Source organism: Myotis davidii, unplaced genomic scaffold, assembly GCF_000327345.1.
Source record: "Myotis davidii unplaced genomic scaffold, ASM32734v1 scaffold582, whole genome shotgun sequence".
NCBI lineage: Eukaryota > Metazoa > Chordata > Mammalia > Chiroptera > Vespertilionidae > Myotis > Myotis davidii.
This window is the reverse complement of record NW_006294113.1, coordinates 766514-784446: the sequence shown is the minus strand read 5'-3', so window position 1 is coordinate 784446 and position 17933 is coordinate 766514. Positions and strand designations below refer to the sequence as shown.

The window sequence follows — 17933 nt, the reverse complement described above, 5'->3', positions numbered from 1 at the left end:
CCAGGCCTATATCCTATATAGTAAAACGGTAATATGCAAACTGACCCTAACAGCAGAAAGACTGGGAATGACTGGTCACTATGACACACTGACCACCAGGGAGCAGACGTTCGATGCAAGAGCTGCCGTCTGGTGGTCAGGTCACTCTCACATGGAAGGAGCTATGCTCAGCCACAAGCCAGGCTGATGGCTGCCAGTACAGCAGTGGTGGTGGGAGCCTCTCCTGCCTCCTCAGCAGCGCTAAGGATGTCCGACGGCAGTTTAGACCTGTTCCCCGCTGGCAAGTGGACACCCCCCGAGGGCTGCCGGGCTACCAGAATGATGTCTGATTGCCATCTTGGGCCCAATCCCCCGGGGAGCGGGCCTAAGCCAGCAGGTGGTCATCCCCTGAGGGGTCCCAGACTGCAAGAGGGCACAGGCCAGGCTGACGGACATCCCCCTCCCCCACCCCCCGAGTGTACAAATTTTTGTGCACCGGGCCTCTGGTATATATGTAAAAGACGAAGCGACCATCCAACTGGTAGGTATGATGCGCAATGACCACCAGGGGGCAGATGCTCCAACCGTTAGAGGAGGAAGCCTGATTCCTTACGGAATCGGCTATGGGTTAGGTTCATGTTGGGGCACTGTCTGCCCCAAATCTGCTTCACCCGGACCCCGGACCCAGAGAGGAGGGAGCCTGAGTTGGGGGTGCATCACCTCTGGCAATCCAGGACCCCTCAGGGATGTCGGAGAGCCGGATTCAGCCCAATCCCCACAGGCCAGGCAGAGGGACCCTACTGGTGCACCAATCCGTGCACCAGGCCTCTAGTCCTATATATTAAAGGTCTAATATGCAAATGGTAGTCACACCATCAGGCCTTAACGGCTCTGGCACTCAACACTGGAGAGAGAGGAATGGGGACCAGCCAGGTACAAATGAGCTCATGAGAGAGGAATGAGGACCCCAACTGCCCTCCTTTTTAGGCCTGGTCCCTTCCAATTGCCCTCCCCTACCAGCCATCTTGTGTCCACATGGGGGTGGCCATCTTGTGTTGGAGTGATGGTCAATTTGCATATTACTCTTTTATTAGATAGGAGGACAGACTACAGAGAAGAAGGGATGGGGAGAGAGATAGAAACATCAATGATGACAGAGAATCATTGATTGACTGCCTCCTTCATACCTCACAGTGGGGATTGAGGCTGCAACTGGGCATGTGCCCTGATGGGGAATCAAACCATGACCTCCTGGTTCATAGGTCAATGCTCAACCATTGAGCCACGCTGGCCCGGCGGTTTTAAGCTTTGTTAGTGCTGGTTCAGAACATCCTATTGTATAAAACATACTCATATAAATCTTATAAGGCATTAATTACCTTCTGATTAATGGAAACAGAAGGTCTGGGGAATGTTCTGACTAAAAATGACCTAGCAAGAGAGGAATGGGAACCAGGCAGACTGCGGCCCAGGAGAGGGACAAGCCCCATGCCCCATGGTCCCGGGCGACAGCGCCTGCACCTGTGGTCCAGGAAAGGAACGAGCCGCCCACCCCGCAGTCCTAGGTGCCAGCGCCTGTGGCTGCAGGCCCGGGAGAGGGACAAACTGCCCACCTTGCGGTCCCAGGTGCCTGTGCTGTGGCCCAGGCGAAACTGCCCGCCCATGGTACCCTGCTGCTGCAGCTGGCCTGAGCAAAGTCGGCCCGGGTCCTTGGTGCCTGTGGCCAGCCAGGAGTAGGGAAGCCTGGGTCCTGGGTGCCTGCGACCAGCCAGAGGAGGGAATTCTGGGTCCTAGGTGCGGGGCAAGGCAGAGGTGGTTAGGGGCAATCAGGCCAGCAAGGTAGCAGTTAGGGGTGATCAGGCTGGTAGGGGAGCAGTTAGGGGCGGCCAGGCAGGCAGGCAGGCAGGCAGAGGTGGTTAGGGGTGATCAGGCAGGCAGGCAGGTGAACCAATCCCGGATTGCGCGAGGCAGTTGGACATCCCCTGAGGGGTCCCGGATTTGAGAGGGTGCAGGCTGGGCTGAGGGATCCCCTCCCCCCCGCACCCAGCAACGCATGAATTTCACGCACCGGGCCTCTAGTGTATATATATATAAAGCTTAAAACCTAACCTCAGAAGGATCAAGCTAATTCTAAGTACACCTGTACCCCCAAATAAAGCCCAACAATCTCTCTCTATATATAAAAGGATAATATGCTAAGTGTCCGACTGGTTGCAATGATGTGCACTGACCACCAGGGGGTAGACACTCAATGCAGAAGCTGCCGTGATGCACACTGGCCATTTACAGAGAAATGGCACCGTGGACCTGGTGTCCACAAAGCAACACTTGGCTTCCCCCAAGTGGGACACAGGCCGTGCCACCACCCCGGAGCAACAGCCCACCAAATCACAGCCAACGCTGCTGAGACCCCATGGCACAAAATGTGGCCCAAAGCCCAGCCCAGCCCAAAACGGTGGCCGTGGGCTCCAAGTAATGATGTCACATAGCAATGCCCAGCTTCCTCTCCCTAGCAACAGGCCATTTAACAATAAGTGGCACCACGGACCTGGTGCCCACAAAGCAACACTCGGGCTTCACCCAAGTGGGACACTGGCCCCAACACCAGCCTGGAGCGACACCCCACCAAACTGCAGCCAATGCTGCCAAGACCTCATGGAGCAAAATGTGGCCCCCAGCCCAGCCCAGCCACCATGGCTGTGGGCTCTGAGTAATGACATCACATAGCAACACCCAGCTTCCTCTCCCTAGCGACTAGCCTCCTTGCAGGTTCTTCAGCCCAGAAACATGACTTGCTTTATAGCCAGGTGTAAACATTTCACACTTTAACCAAATGTCTGTGAAGCATTTTCCTGTGCCTCATCTCATTTGATCCTCACAGAAGTCCTGGAGTAGGCAGACAGGAGACTTGACGGAATCTATTTTCTTTTCATTAGCCGGAAAAACGGAGATTTAGAAAGCTTAAAAACTTGACCTGACTGAAAAGAAGTAAGAAATAGTGGACCTTGAAAATGACTTCAGGTTTTCTCACTGCACAGAAATATAGTCAAACACTGCTGCAGTTAAAGATTTTACCCTTTGTTCTCCCTGCGTGATATACAATAACAATCTGCTTTGTTTTGATATTTACTCCTATGTTGCTGACAATTACCCGAAAGAGAAGTTGGGGTGCTTCACTGGGCTGGAAAAAGTTTAGCTAAATCAGAAAACAGGTCTAATTAAGCAAGTTTATCTATATACATAAAGCTCTTGCTGGCGCCAATTGCACGCGTGTGTTTTGATTTGTCATTGTCGATCATGAATTTGGTTGACACTTCTATTATAGAGAAGGGTTAATAGCAATATTAAAATATTTCTTCTAATTAATTTCCTTTCAATGTGCACGAATCCGTGCACCAAGCCACCAGTACTTAAAATAATACCACACTCAAGCATAAAATAATGTTAGATTTAAAGTCTCAATTATATTGTGCTGATTTCTGGCTATAATAATGTACTATAGTTGATGACATTGTTACTATATAATGTAAGATGACATCACTATAGGAATAGGTGATAGGTACCTGGGATTTCTCTGTACTATCTTTGTACCTTCTTATGAGTTTATAATGAAAGTTAAAGATTTTTAAAAGGTCAAACTGATCTAGAGCAGGGGTTAGGAATGTCCGGCTCATGGGCCCTATAAGGCCTGCAAAATCACGTGGTCTGGCTCTGCAAAGGCATTAGAGGTGAGTTAATTAAATGTTTTACCAAATATAGCAGGCTAATTTTCAAGCTGATAATTTTGTATGGCCTGCAAATGATCCAAATGGCCCAACTATTAACCAAGAATTCTAAATCCAGCTAAAATATCTTTCAAAAATAAAGGCAAATATAGCCACTTTGGAAGAATTTGGGAGTTTTTAATAAAATTAAACTTAAATACAATCCAGCAAGTGTGCCCCTGGGTATTTACCAAAGTCAACTAAAAACTTAGGTTCATACCACAATCTATACCTGAATGTTTATACCAATGAAGGCGTCCTTCAAGAGGTGAATAAACAAAATAGAACATCTACACTAATGAAAGAGAAACATGCAAATTGGTGTCACTCCGCTATACCTACCAGCCAATCAGAGCAAGTATGTAAATTAACCCAACAAAGATGGTGGTGGCCACGGAGCTGGAGGCTTGAGTTGCCCCCGGCGATGGAGGAAGCCAAGTTTCCAGCCCGCCCGGGCCACCGCGCCAGCGAGAGAACAACATGCAGGCACGGCCAGGAGCCTGAGAGATCAAAACAGAGGGGCCCCTGCTCCAAGCCTCCACAGCGTGGCTGGGGGCAGGCCCCCAGTGGACACACACACACACAGGGTGCCTGCTCCGAGCCTCCGACGAGGCTGAGGGCAGGCCCCCAACGGGGATGGACACACACACACACACACACCCTGGGCGCCTGCTCCGAGCCTCTGTGGCATGGCTAGGGGCAGCCACCAGTGGGGACACGGACACACACACACACACACACACACACACACACGGCAACTGCTCCAAGCCTACGTGGTGCAGCTGGGGACAGGCCCCAGTGGACACACGGACACACACACGGACACACACACACACACACACACACACACACACGGCGCCTGCTCCAAGCCTCTGCTGCCAGACTGTGGCTATGCCATCAGTAGGACATCCACTGCGGGCTCCTGAACTGTGAGAGGGGGCAGGCTGGGCTGAGGGACCCCCCACCCCCCAGTGCACAAATTTTGTGCACCAGGCCTCTAGTTATACAATAAAATTCTATTCAACAATAAAAAACAACAAGCTATTAATTCATACAACATGGATAAATCTTAAATGCATTTTGCTAAGGGAAAGAAACTCAACCAAAAAGGCTATACATTAAATGTTTCCAGAATATTATATGAATTATTATGGAAAAGCAAAACAGATTAGTAGTGCCAAGGAACTGAAGAGGGGTACAGGGAGCAATTGAAAAACAGGATACAAAGAGTTGCACCACCAGCAGACTGAGGGAAGGGAGTAGGTAGCCCATCCGTATGCAGGCCACTGGGGACTGAAGAATGCGCTCCCATCCCACTTCCCAGGTATGTGAACCTGTAAAATTATGACTTCGAAGATGATATAGTATATTTTAATTGTAGGGGTTCTATTTCCCCAGTCTTTGTCCCAGCCAGGCGTTTTTACTTCAATTGGCCCATGAGAGAAAGATCTGGTGACTTCCCTGAGAGACTATATTAAGAAGACTATATTAGAAAACAAATTAGAAGAAATATAAAAATGGGCAGAGACGTTAGATCGGCTAGCTAGCACAATAAAAGATCCAGAAGGATTTGTCAGGCACCCAGTAAATGCATTCAAGTTAATGAAACATCTGAACACTGAGTGGAGTGAGTTGGAGAACCTAATCCTCAAGGATATGTCAGATGGCTTTATCTCTAACCTAACCATTCAGAGACAGTACTTCCCTAATGATGAAGATCAGGTTGTGGCAGCCAAAGTTCTATTGTGTCTCCCAGACATCTACAATTTGAATACAGATACTATCTCAAAAGGTAATCTTCCAGGAGTAAAACACAAATCTTTTCTAATAGTTGAGGACTGTTTTGAGTTGGATAAAATGGCCTATACAGAAGATTATTACTATACAGAACTGTGAATCGAACAAGCACTCAGGAAGCTGGATGAAGATGAGGTTTCTACCACTAATAAAGTCTCTGTTCTAGATTATTTGAGCTATGTGGTGTACCAGCAGGGAAACCTCAATAAGGCACTTTTGCTTACAAAGAAGCTTCTTGAACTAGATGCTGAACATCAGAGAGCTCATGGTAATTTAAAATATTTTAAGTATATAATGGCTAAATAAAAAGATGGCAATAAGTCTGCTTCAGATTACCAATCTGATCAGAAAACCATGCTGAAGAAGAAAGGGATTGCTATATTAACTGCCAAAGACAAAAGAAAGAAATGCCATGCAGGGGGGAGGGTATCAAAATGACTCCACCAAGATAAGAAAAACTCTTTTGCCACTACCATGATGGAAACTGGAAACCTAAATTTTTTCTGGATCCAGCCAAACAGTAGCATGAGTGGGACAAAAGTCATATTATGCATTTCCCTGATATTATTTGATACAGAAATTGAGTGTCAAAGATCTAGCAAAACCAAGAATAAATAACTTTTTTTCTATCCTCAATTTACTATACCTCTGTATCTTTTACTTTGTAAGATTACAGAAATTATAATTGATATGGCAATAACACCACATCACAATGGAGTTAACTAAGCTGTATTTATGCCAGTTTTATCTCAACACAAGTAACACATCTTGCAAATGTGTTTTTAAATTTTATTTCTTTAGGTGACATTGGTTAATAACATTATATATGGAAATAGGTTTTAAACTTTTAATTATGAAAATTATAGATGAGATTTTTATTTCACATGTAACAAATTTGTTTCAGCATCTTCCTGAAAAAATTTTCTATGTACTTTGGAGCCCTTTAGTCTCAGAGGCTAAACAAAAACCAACTGTTTCATTCATCTATATTTTTATCTGAAAGAATACTTAAAGTATTTTTATTCCCTTTTAGGCACATTACTAGAAATATGTAATAGGCACAAGCATTATGCGAATTTGAAATAATATCATAGCTTTTTTTATTTCAACGTACATCATAACCTTAATAAGAGAAACAATGTAAATGCAATCCTATAAACTGTTTAGTGTAGAATTCTTTTGTGAGAAAGACTACCTTTAATGCTCTTGCCTTTTACTTTTTTACCATCAGCTTGTTTTTAAAACGTTGTTTAGTCTTCATTGTAAAGTACAATCTGCCATCGCTTTCATAAAGAGATGGTTAAATAAACAGTAGGCATATTTTTGTCTTTTAATACACAGAAGTTGTCACATTTCTTTTTTTTTTTAATGTACTTCATTGATGTTTTTACAGAGAGGAAGGGAGAGAGAGAGTTAGAAATATCGATGAGAGAGAAACATCGATCAGCTGCCTCCTGCACACCCCCCACTGGGGATGTGCCCACAACCAAGGTACATGCCCTTGACTGGAATCGAACCTGGAACCCTTCAGTCCACAGGCCGATATCCACCGAGCCAAACCAATCTGAGCTCTAATTTCTTCTTTATAGGTCCAGAAAGTAAATACATTTTAGACTTTGCAGGCCATACAGTCTACCAAAAACACTCAACTCTGATGTTGTAGTGCAAAAGCAGCCATTAAAAATACAGAAACGATGTGGCTATCTTCCAATAAAACTTTATTTCCAAAAGCAGGTAGCAGGTTGAATTTGGCCAATGGCATCATTTGCTGATCCTAGTTATATTATATAGGTTGAATTATCAGAATATTCGTATTGCAAAATGTCCTTCAAGTTAGAATTCTTGTTGTTGTTACGCTTTACTTTTCGACACTGCTACTTTTTGTTTATTACCAAAAGTTACATTTTAAATGGAAAAGGTGGTCTAATAAATATGGGTGCTTTACAGTTGAATCCTTATACACTTCCACTTATAATTACATTAGAGGCCTGGTGCACGAAATTTGTGCACCAGTGGGGTCCCTTGGCCTGGCCAAAGGGACCAAAACCAGTTCTCTGACATACCCCGGGGGGGCCCGGATTGCAAGAGGGCACAGGCCAGGCTGAGGGACCCCAGCGGTGCAAGTTCAGGGCCAGGGAGGGATGTGGGAGGTTGACCAGTCAGGGAGGGACCGCAGGAGGGCTCCAGGGCATGTCCGGCCCATCTCGCTCAGTCCTGATTGGCCAGACCCCAGCAGCAAGCTAACCTACCGGTCAGAGTGTCTGCCCTGTGGTGGTCAGTACATGTCATAGCAACTGGTTGACCGGTTGACTGCCCCCTGGTTGTCAGTGTACGTTGTAGCAAGCAGTTGAGCAGCCTTAGCATATCATTAACATATTACGCTTTGATTAAACAGCCGACCAGCCACTTAGCATATTAGGCTTTTACTATATAGGAGTAGAGGCCCAGTGCACGAAATTCGGGCACTCAAGGGGAATTCCCTCAGTCCGGCCTGCACCCTCTCACAGTCCTGAATCCATCCTGCGTTGAGCGTCTGCCCCCTGGTGGTCAGTGCATGTCACAGAGACCAGTCGTTCTGCCGTTCGGTCAATTTGCATATTAGCCTTTTATTATATAGGATAATATTCTATCATTATCTTTTGAATTTCTATTGCAGTCCGTTATTTGTGATCAATAAACCCCAAAACAAAAACAAAAAGAGGATACACAGGGAAACTTAAAGAGTTGGAACTATCCCATATATTAGAGTGATGAGTATGATGCTATGCATGTATTCAAAATTCACAGAACTTCACAACATAAAGAGGAAACTTAAATGTATGCAAATTATAAAAATCAACCAGAGGTTAGAAAATCAGAACTGCATAGCCACACTGAAGGAGGCATGAAACTGGTGCTGACCTAAGTAATTTTGGAAAAGGGTGTTTTGACAGTTAACTATTAAGAAGAAAAAAAGAGCTCTACATAAACACTGTATTCTAGTTGGCAAAGTAATTCCTCACAGGGCTATAGGTGAATAATTCTGAAACTGCTATGCATACATGCTGAAAATAGTAAGTAAAATGGATGGTGCTTTGTGCCAACTAGGTTTCTCCCAGTCCAAGAGAGAAGCTACAGATAAGCTAGGAGGAAGACTAGAATGAATCAGTCATGCACCTCTAATGAAGGGATAGATTCTGAGAAATGTATTGTTAGGCAATTATCTTTGTAGCAACACCACAGATTGCACTTACACAATTCTAGATGGCAAAACCTACTATATACCTAGCTTATGGTATAGCTTATTGCTCCTAGGCTACTGACCTGTATGGCATGTCACTGTACAAAACAACATGAGATTAAATCAAGCCCAAGAGAAAAAGATAAAAGAGATGACATAAACACTAGATATGTTATGCAGCTGGCGTAACACAACAAACATACTGTTTTACAGTATACTATTTGTTAAGTAGAAAGAGTACACTCTAAAATAACAATAAACAGTATAGTCTAGTAAATACATAAGCCAGTAGCATAATAACTTATTATCAAATAGTACGTACTATATAATTGTATGTGCTATACTTTTACACGACTAGCCACAGCAGGTTTGTTTACATTAACATCACCACAAACACTGAGTAATGAGTTGTGCTAGGACATTAGGACAGCTACAATGTTGCTAAGTGATAGGAATTTTTCACCTCCATTATAATCTTACTAGAGACCTGGTGCACGAAATCCGTGCACTCGGGACGGGGGCGGGGGTGTCCCTCAGCTGGCCTGCAACCTCTCGCAGTCTGGGAGCCCTCGGGGGATGTCCATCAGTCGGACAGCCTTAGCGCTACTGCAGAGGCAGGAGGCTCCTGCCACTGCCGCTGTGCTTGCCAGCCATGAGCCCGGCTTCTGACTGAGCGGTGCTCTCCTTGTGGGAGCGCACTGACCACCAGGGGGAAGCTCCTGCACTGAGTGTCTGCCCCTGGTGGTCAGTGTGTGTCATAGCGACCAGTTGTTCTGCTGTTTGGTCGATTTGCATATTAGCCTTTTATTATATAGGATGGGGCCACCATAGTCTACACAATCTGTAGCTGAATGAAACATTGTTATGCAGAGCATAATTGCATGTGTACTAGATTAGAGTGAGAGACATCTCTACGGGTAACAGCTTCCTCTCAATTACAAGGCACTTTAAATACAGATTGTAAATTGTTCATACTGTTACAGAACAGATAATTTCACTGATGTCACTTGAAAACAAATTAAAAGTTGATAAAATGTTAGATGATTAACAGGTATGTTGAAATTATATTTTAAAGATAAGTTTGATAAAAGGGTATTTAAAATATTTTTTTACATTGCAAACAAAGCTAATTTTGAAAAAACTCCAATTTTTTGAATATTTTCAAACAAGTTAAATTTGTCATTAATCTTTTTAACAGACTAGCAGCAATTAAATTTTAAGAATGCAAAGTAATTTATGTAACACATGCATCAACAGTGTCTACTCATGAGCAATAATTTCTCTCAAAATGAACACTTTTAGAATAAATTTCTGAGTGCATCAGAATAAAGCAGCGGTTCTCAACCTGTGGGTCACGACCCCTTTGGCGGTCGAATGACCCTTTCACAGGGGTCACCTAAGACAGTGGTCGGCAAACTGGCTCCTTGAGTGTGGCTCTTCCACAAAATACCACGTGCAGGCACATATGTACAGTGCGATTGAAACTTCGTGGCCCATGCCACGGGGCCAAAGAGCCGCATGTGGCTTGCAAGCTGCAGTTTGCTGACCACAGGCCTAAGACCATCACGCATATCAGATATTTACATTACGATTGATAACAATAGCAACATTACAGTTATGAAGTAGCAACGAAAATAATTTTATGGTTGGGTCACAACATGAGGAACTGTATTTAAAGGGCCAGAAAGTTGAGAACCACTGATATAAAGGGTAAAGAATAAACATTTTATACTTCCTTTTCTGTGTTGAAAACCCTTAAAATAGATTTAGTCATGCTTTCAGCTTAAAATCCAAGAAGCCTATAAGGGGGAAACAAACTATATCTTAGGTAAGACTCAAAAACAAGCAGGCTTACTCATGCAGGATGTTTCCCCAAGTCAGAACCTAACAAAACTCCTCTACAAAATGACTGAACTTTGGAACAGGCATTTTGGCCATGGTCAGATATGGGAGCACCTGGAGATTTTAGTATGTCTAATAAAACTCTCCAAAGAATGGAAGTGCAATAGGAAGGGGTGCGATGTATGCACAGAGATGCATACTGTTCTAAAACTGGAGATGATGCCACTTGAAAATGAGGAACCCAAGTGAGATTTTGGAGTACTCTGCTGGGAAACAGAACAGCTAATTTTCATATCCATTTGAATGCCACAGTGGCAGTGCTATACTTACTTAAAATTAAAAGGTACATCAAGAATGAAAAACATCGTAAAAAAAAAACTAACAAAAATTAAGCATTTATTACCTGGCCTACTAAATAATACCTGAACTCCAATTTTTCTCCATTCAGAAAGGCTTGTCAAAATAAGAAATCAGCTGATCATGAGTAAAATCTCTAGAAAATACTTCATCGGAAAGGGGAAATAATTATTAACTTTATTCTCCAAATCCTATTAAATTTTGGGTGTCCTATCATCTTACAGAAATATACAACTATTAGTTTTGTTAATTTCTTCTCTCTGGCCTCAGTTTCCTACTCCGTAAACTAAAGGGATTTAGATAAATTTTTAAAATGCAAGCTGTTCGCATTTTATGTTTTATGGAAAAATATTATATTTTGATAATTTTATATTTTAAATATTCTGTGTCAAGGAAACAGTGAACAATTATAGCTGATTCCCCCTGGCTCCATGTTTTATTTCTCCCCCTTTATTATTCAGTACTACTTATAACACTGCCCAAATATTTTGGAGTTCGGGAATGGTATTTAAAATACTTATAATTTAGTAGTCATTACCACACTCAACTTGGAGCTACAATGGGAATTTGGACAGGTTCAGACAGTTGAACAGGTTTTTCTTTTCTTTATTTTGTTAAAGCCTCTCACGAGGATATTTTTATTGATGAGAGAGACAATATAAAGAGAACAATATATTCCAGTTTGGATATTAATTAGAACTGACTACCATATGTGACCAATTTCAATGGCGCTCAATAAAAGCTAAGTAAATGTACTTAGCCATTATCTTTAAAATCATAGGGCTTATCAAATTCCAGAACTATGTCAAGCAACTTTTTAATAGGTAGATTATAATAGCAAAATTGTTATGAACTGATTTTCTGAACTAATTTTTGGTTTGATCACATGATAAAATATTTTCAAAATTCTGTGTTGATAATTAAGGTACATGCAAGAAAGAAGCATGGGCAGACATAATGAAAATAAACACATTTTATTTCTGCCCAGCTGGTGTGGCTCAGTGGTTGAGGGTCGACCCATGAACCAGGAGGTGATGGTTTGATTCCTGATCAGAGCACATGCCCGGGTTGTGGGCTCAATCCCTAATAGGGGGCATGCAGGAAGCAGCCTATCAACGATTCTCTCTTATCATTCATGTTTCTATCTCTCTCTCCCTCTCTCTCTGAAATCAATAAAAACATATCTTTTAAAAAGAATTTCATTTCCAAAATCAATGCCACCCCAATAAATTATCAATAAAATATTAAAAAACAAACAACAGTTTCAGTTCCATACCAAACTTATCCTGGGAAAATTGCCACATTAAGTAAAAATAGTTTTCCTGAATGCTTTAATAATACAGGCTTTATGGATCTATAATTAACATGTAAAATAAAAAGTTGCCTATATTTACAAATAAAAATAAATCAAAACTATTGTCTTTAAATCAATTTATTCTCTGGTTGTCATAATTTAATGTTTAACTTAATTCTGTATTTCTTCTATTTTCTGTAGTGGTAGCATTACGTCTAATATATTTGTGTAGCTCTCTCACAAATATTTCAAGGATTCTAGGCACCTTATACATAGAATTCACTATAAGTAGAAAATTTGTCTAAAAGGTCCAGCATCTCAATAGTCTTAAAAGTCCTAAATAAAATGAAATACAATAGAATGTTACTGACCTTAAATGACAAAAGTTCAAAAATATCTGAACAAAGTTCATTATCTTCAATAAAATTGGGATCCAATATAAAGAAAATGGGTATCCTTCTAGTCTTCCAGCTGCCTGAAACTTACACATGTTTATGCAAATTGCTTAACGTTTGTGTGATTCAATTTCTTCATATGAAAATATCTGCATAGTCTGTCTTATGGCTATAATCAAGTAAGTTTGTAAACTAGCTTTATAATATATATATAAAATATCATTTAAATAAAGTTGCTTAAATCAGAACAGACTACCAGATGTGACCAATCTGAATGTAAATAGCCAAATCAGTACCAATTTTCTGTAAGTTTAAAGCTAAAGAAAGTATTAAAATTAATGAAATATTTTAGAGCCCTTCATTACAATTAGTTAAAAATCCACAAGTGTTACCAAAGACTGAAGTACCTATTGCCAAAGCAGTACCTAGTACCTCTAAAATAAGACCAAGTCCTATTAGCCTCACATTCTACTGTGGAATGGACATACTGGTTCTATTAATTCAACAAAGGAAACTGCAAATTGTGATCTATTTAAGTAAAACTCCTTAAAATATGTAACAGCTTCCTTCTCATTCTGCCTTATAAATGGTCATCAAATATTATTATTATTTTTTTTATATTTTATTGATTTTTTACAGAGAGGAAGGGAGAGGGATAGAGAGTTAGAAACATCGATGAGAGAGAAACATCGATCAGCTGCCTCCTGCACATCTCCCACTGGGGATGTGCTCGCAACCCAGGTACATGCCCTTGACCGGAATTGAACCTGGGACCTTTCAGTCCGCAGGCCGACGCTCTATCCACTGAGCCAAACCGGTTTTGGCATCAAATATTATTTTATATCAGCAACTGAACACACCACATGTGAACCAAAAATCTGAAAATTGGAACTCTAATACTAACAATTTTTTGTAGGTAATATTTTTTCTTGTAATAATTCCTTTAAGTTATTGGTTCTACTAATAATATTAAAAGCTGACGATAAACTGCTTAGACTCACCAAATGCATGACTGATTATGCTTATCAAATTATCTCGGAAAAAATGATAGTCACGTGATGGGGGAAAGATGTGGCTTCTTATAAAAAGTAATTAAAAAGTTGCTCTTAACATGAATTTAACAAGTCAATTATATATTAAAATACATTTTTATTTCAAAACTAATTATTTTTATAGTTTTCCTTAGAGGCTATTAAAATAAAGTTTAAGTAAAAAGCAGAAGAGAGTAATTATAGCTATAATTTGAAGCAGACAACATAATAGTCAGTGAGCACTAACTAAATGGACATTTTCCCAACCCCTCAAAGTTTAGTTTTTGTGAAAGACAAAAGGACAACTGGTACATGTGGCATGATGGAATGGGAATGGCCAGAGATGCTCTGCAGAGCACTGGCACCTGATTGTCCTAAGTCACCAACACCGAGATGAGACAACAGACATATCTATAGAGGACACAAATAGGCTAAAGAATTTACATCATTTTTTTTCAGAGGATGCTTATCAAAATCACCTTACGAGTGTTTAAATACTGCTTCCCCTTCATTGCCCCTACTTTAATTAACTGGTCAAGGATGCAACCTGTTCACCAGATGCTTTTTAAAATGCTCTCAGTGATTCTAATGTATAACTTCCAAGGTTCAGCCTATACAGGAAAGTGAAATTCCAAAAATATTTTCACCTCAGCATTAAATAGTGAGCAAAAAGAAACACTGCAAATGTATAAATTTATGTCTTATGTATGCCAATGTGCCCTTTCCTTGCCTCTTCTTTATTCTACCTGAGAAATAATGCTAGGCCTTAAACATTAATATTTAAAGTGGTTGTTGTTGTTTTTTAAAGATTACTTTTTTTGTTGTTTTTTTTACAATATATTTTATTGATTTCTTACAGAGAGGAAGGGAGAGGAATACAGAGTTAGAAACACCAATGAGAGAGAAACATCGATCAGCTGCCTCCTGCACACTCTCTACTGGGTATGTGCACGCAACCACGGTACATGCCCTTGACCGGAATCGAACCTGGGACCCTTGAGTCCGCAGGCCGACACTCTATCCATCGAGCCAAACCAGTCAGGGCTAAAGTGGTTTTTAAGCAAAAGCTCTCTATTATTGAAATACATACATTCTAAGTTCAGAAGTGGAAAATATTACAAAGTAGGAGCAAATATTATAGTAAAACTTCTCCGTAAGAAATGTCTAACAAAAAGTTCCTCTAATGTTCAATACTTAGGTTTTAAAATATGCCTAAGGTTAACATTTCTTCTTAGAAATGAAACTATCATTTGCCAACTATTGGGCACTGTGCACTAAACTCTACTTTCTTTTTTTCACTCTTCACAATAATTCTATAAGGTAGATATTACTACCCCTTTTAAAATATATATATTTTTACTGATTTCAGAGAGGAAGGGAGAGGGAGAGAGATAGAAACATCAATGATGAGAGAGAATCATTGATTGGCTGCCTTCTACCCTACTGGGGATCGAGCCCGCAAACCAGGCATGTGCCCTTACCAGAATCGAATCCAGGACCCTCAGTCTGCAGGCCGATGCTCTATCCACTGAGCCAAAGCAGCTAGGGTTCTATCCCTTTTTTAAAGATGAGAAAACAAACTTTGAGAATAAGAAAATGATACAAGGTTAAGAACTAATAAGTTAGAATCAACAGGGCCAAAATTTGAGCTCATGTCTATGTAACTTGAATTCAGTCTTAGCCATATATTTTGCTCTCTCGCATATACTGGTATGCTAAATATCTCAGATATATCAGATGTACATATAATATCTATCCTATCAACTATGGTTTTATGAAAACTGAAGTCATTTCAAGAAATTCCAGCTAAGTACTTCTGCTTAAATGTCTCACTACTCTGCTATAATAAAAAAAAAAATAGCAAAGGGGAGACACGTAACAGACATTAATCAGCTAGAAATTTGAAAGTTCAGAAAGAACCTTATCAGGATGTAGAGTGACCACAATATTCTTTCAGGACAGCTTTAGACCCCAAGCAGAGGAAAAAAATAGGCACTTGTCATAAGGCAAACATTGTTCTGATACATTGTTTTATTTAGTTTTAAGGCAGGCAGATTACACTATCAATCAAGGTCTTTGTATCTATCGAAGTCATAGAAATAAAGTAGTGTATCTTATTTATACACAATTCTTTAAGAAGGGGGCTTCAGAATTCCTTCAGAAGTCCACTTTCTATATCTTTATTACCAGCACCTTCATTCAGTCCTTAATTATTTCTTCCCTAATTGGTCTCCCTTTTTCTATTCTTTCCTATAAGAACTATGGCACAGACAATTTGGTCTAGGTACCAAGGCATTTTGACATCTAGGAGTCAGAAAGATTAGATGCAACAAGCAAAAGGAAATAGAGAAGGAGCCAGTGAGGGAGACGAAAACCAAAGACAATGTGTTAAACATCTTGAAAGTTTATGGGGGAAAAGTGGTTCAAGGAATACTGAAACTAACTGTTTCAAATGATGTTATTAAAAAATCAGAATTTTTGAATCTAACAATACAGAAGCCACTTGTTAATCTTGATAAGAGTAATTTTTTTTTGGTGGAATGTAAAAATAAATGCACTTACTGGTTTGGGTTGACAAAAGAATAGGAATAGAAAAACTAGAGACACAATATAAAGATCTTTTTTTTTTTTTCAGGGAGTTTTGCCATAAAAGGAAGGAGGAAAATGGGAAATGGGTGAAGGAAAATGTCGAGGTGAAGGAAGCCTTTCAAGATTAGAAAACTTATAGCATAAAGGAGAAAGCTGATGACACTAGAGGGTGAAGAATTACTTTGAGCAGATGTGGATGAAATTTATAAGAGAGAATGGTCTTAGGCAAAAGGACATATCAATGGAAATGGAGAGATAGTAAATGAGTATAGATTTAGGTAGGTAGATATATCTAGAACTTTCACAAGTACGGAAGTTCTCATCTGGTTTTTCCTATTTTCTTAGTAAAATAATAAGAAATGAGGTCATTAGCTGAAAGTAGGAGAGAGAAGGAAGGTAAGAGTGCCAAGTAACACTAAGGTCCACTTGAAATCAATGTTCATTGCTGTGCTCTTTTTCAACCCATGTAGCTTAAGGAAAGCAGTGTTAAGCAGAGGTGGACTTAACCAAAGCTTGCAGTAAAATTAAGCATGAGATAGGCAGTGCTATTAAGGGTATAGGCAAAGTAGTGATTATGGGTAAGAAAAGTAGTAAGGGCATATCTTACCATTTGCTTGCCACAATGGCTTTCTTTTGTGATTCTCAAACACATTAAGTCAGTTTTCAACTTAGAGTCTTTACAGTTGCTGCTCCTTTTCAATGATGTTCTCCCAAATCTCAAATGCTAGGCAGTTTCTTGACATTAACTTTTCTGCTTAACTATCTGTCTTCAGAGAAGTCTTCCCTGAAAACTCACTATTTGAATTTTGTCCTCATTTGTCTGTCTCCCCAGCCTTAGAATGTAAGCCCTGAAAAAGAGGAACCATGTCTATTCTGCTTATCACTATTAATTTCAGTACCTAAAATAGTATCACATAACATATACTCTTTTGTTGAATAAATGAACCACATAAAATATACGAAATTCTTTATTAACTTTAATTTTATGAAAACATCATTTTCCTTAAAAGGACCGCACCAGAAGCATCTTATATGATTAGAAGAACAAGATCAATAATCAGGTTTATTTTATTTTACTTTAGAAGGTTAATTTTTATTAAAAGATGCCTTTGCAAATAATTTCCCCCAAAATACATACTTTTATGAGACTGACGCGCTACCTACTGCGCTAACGAGGCACCTGGTACTTTTAAAATATAATGTGCATTTACTCCCCTTGATGTTTTGATGCAGGACCATCCTTTTCTTTGAGTTTAAGATTACTAACTGTGTTTTACATTATCTTTTTATATAAATCACATCAATGATCTATCTTTTAAGATTTCTAGTACTGATATGGTTTAAGTTGAACAAGATTTTAAAAGGGGTTTAATAACACAAACTTTCTGAATTTTTACAAATGTTTTATTTTTAAGTAATTGTCTCACTATAGCAGACACTCCTAGATGACATGACTCCCTAACAGTCTTCCCTTGTGACCACAGTTGTCCAGATGTTCAACCTTTCCCACATGAATTAAGGGGAAATGCTGGTCAAAGCCAAAGTGATAATGCATGCACGCACGCGCACACGCACGCGCGCGCGCACACACACACACATCCTTGTCAGTAATTGGTTTATGAAACGGCATTTGAACCAATTCTGGTTAATAAGACATGAGGGGAA

At 40.3% G+C, this 17933-nt stretch overlaps 1 protein-coding gene and 1 pseudogene across 8 annotated transcripts in view; one reads left to right on the top strand and one right to left on the bottom strand.

Moving 5' to 3' along the window:
- The window catches only part of CNOT2 (CCR4-NOT transcription complex subunit 2), a 131660-nt gene that overhangs the window by 92105 nt on the left and 21622 nt on the right, over window positions 1–17933 (bottom strand). For 2 of the 8 annotated variants that reach the window (XM_015566837.1, XM_015566840.1), the window contains exons 2-3: window positions 17262–17270; window positions 16876–17116 (exon numbers count right to left, since the gene is read on the bottom strand). The exons of 4 other annotated variants lie outside the window; for them this stretch is intronic. The gene's annotated coding sequence lies outside the window, so the exon portion shown is untranslated. Of the gene's footprint in view, window positions 1–15160; window positions 15208–16875; window positions 17117–17261; window positions 17271–17933 lie in introns of those variants that run through there. 2 more of the 8 variants (XM_015566838.1, XM_015566841.1) reach the window with 2 other exon arrangements.
- LOC102759678 lies at window positions 4944–6738 on the top strand (annotated as a pseudogene).